This window comes from Octopus bimaculoides, chromosome 4 (assembly GCF_046866305.1).
Source record: "Octopus bimaculoides isolate indiv1 chromosome 4, ASM4686630v1, whole genome shotgun sequence".
Taxonomy (NCBI): domain Eukaryota; kingdom Metazoa; phylum Mollusca; class Cephalopoda; order Octopoda; family Octopodidae; genus Octopus; species Octopus bimaculoides.
In genome coordinates, this window is record NC_142931.1 from 99,056,660 (window position 1) to 99,059,163 (window position 2,504).

Sequence of the window (2,504 nt, forward strand, 5' to 3'; positions counted from 1 at the left end):
TTGCTATTTATCATAATCGTAATAACTAACATTGGTTAGTTATCTTGGCCTGTAATGTGGTTTGGCTGGCAGACATTATAGTATTTGTTGGAATGTCGCTAACTGTGGAACCCCGTGCTGTTTAACATTGTTCACGTTTTTGTTTATACTGATTGGGAGAAGGTTAATTTCAGATTTTTTTTAAAAGTTACATTCAGGAACTTTCTTCCTCTGTTTCACAAATGTTGCTTGTTGATGTAATTGTTTCGCAGAAAAATGATTTAGTTCTGGGTGCAGACGTATGTAGACGTTATGAACGCAGGTTGCGTGTATTTTTTTATCTTTTATATTATTTTTTCTACCTATTAGAGTAATTTCCCTTTTATTCAATCGTTGTTCATAACGTCTGTTGCTATTAATAGGCAACGAGAATGCATCGTAGCTCTTAGCTCCGGCATTTGTAACTCCGAATACTATTATGACAACTTACTGATTGTCCTAAGCTATATATATACTAATAACTATAATAACCCTTAGATGGAATTTACAAATATCTCAATGCATTGCTAAGCTCGATTCCACAGATTATATGTTTCTTAATATCCTGGGATGATTACAGTATATTTTTGTATATCAGGGGTCACCAAAGGTGGGGCCAAGGGACCCCGTATCGGTCGGTGAAGAATTACAGGGGGGTTGATGATAGCGAAGGAGTCGAATGAGGGTCGGTGTGCGAAAGACCAGGTCACCCAGATGAACTGCTTAAAATACTTAGCACCATGCTCATCCCTCACATTAATGTTGTCAGTTTCAATAAAAGATATTCCAGCAATATGATGCATTTTTCACATTTTGTAACCGTGAAAACAATTTCATAGAAATTGAAAGTTTAATACTGTATACTCGTACATGTAGTTTTAAATGTAACAAGTGTGTCATCTTGAATAAAATTTCTTAATTTGTCGTACATGTATATTTTAGCTAACATTTTAATCGCGAGCATCAGTACCCGGTACACATTTAATATATGATACGGTAGAGTAGGGTATTAAGATATTTTAAATGAGGAGGGTGGTCGATGAGGAAGGAGAAGTGGCTAAAGGAGGTCGATGGTCGAAAAAGATCGGTGATACCTGATCTCTATTTACAGTATATCAGTTGTCATCATTAGGCTGTAGCTGACATAATAGAATAGGAGCTTTTATATGCATATTCAAAACGTTTCCTGTAAACGAAATTAAAGGATATACATATATGTGTATATATATATATATATATATATATATATATATATATATATATATATATATATATATATATATATATATATATATATATATATATATATTTATTTATTTATTTATTTATATATATATAAAGAGAGAGAGAGAGAGAGAGAGAGAGAGAGAGAGAGAGAGAGGGAGAGAGCTATTTATATACATTTTGTTGTGTCTGGGGAGAGTCATTCTCTTTCAGTGCCTTATTATTTAACACCTTCACCGGCAAAGTTTCCACACATTTGCTTATATATTTTTCCTAAAATTTTCCTTGTGTCTTGAACCCTTTTCAATAGTCGTTGACTCTGTCCGTTATCCGAGCTGCGTTCTTTTTGTTTGTTTGTGCGCATGTGTTAGTCATTGTGTCTGTTTATACACATGTATGTATGTATATATGTATATATGTATGTATGCATGCATGTAAGTGTATGTATGCATGTATGTATGTATGTATATGTGTGCGATTGTATATATGTATGTATATGTGTTCATGTTTGTGCGTTTTTCTATGTGTGTGTGTGTGTGTGTGTGTGTGTGTGTGTGTGTGTATCTCTGTCTCCTTGTGTGTGCATGTCTGGGTGTGTGTGTGTAAGTATGGGTTTTTGTGACCATATACTGTGTCTGTATGTATGGATGTGTATCTTCATATGTGTGGATGTGCCTCCATATGTGTCCTTGTGTGAAGTGTGTGTATGTATGGTCTTGTGTTTCAGTCTTTCCTGCAATAAACGGAAGTGGGTCAGGGGAAATCTTTACTGAACACCCCTCATAACTGTATAATAAAACTTAGATGTTTGAATCTCTCTTCTCCTCACACGCGCACGCGCGCACACACACACACTAATAATGCATCCCGGCTTTGCCCGTGTGTTATGGCCCACAGCTACATTGTATTATTTGTTCCTTTCTTATGGGCAGAATCGGCACAGCTGATATATAGTGAACTGGAGTACTGGCCTAATGGAAGTTATTGTTTCTTTAAAAGTGAAGGGGAGTGGGTACGATTCGCACGAGTTTGCATGAAAATGCTTTCTGTTCTTAAGAGGAATCACAAACTATCTATTGTTTCATCGTAAAAAAGGAATTAATATGACTTACCAGCCGTCTCCACTGCAATATCTTAATTTATAACATTTTCGAACTTTTTTTTTATCCATGTAGAAAAATACAGAAATTACGAATCCGGGATATATATATATATATATATATATATATATATATATATACATATATATGTATATTAAAGTT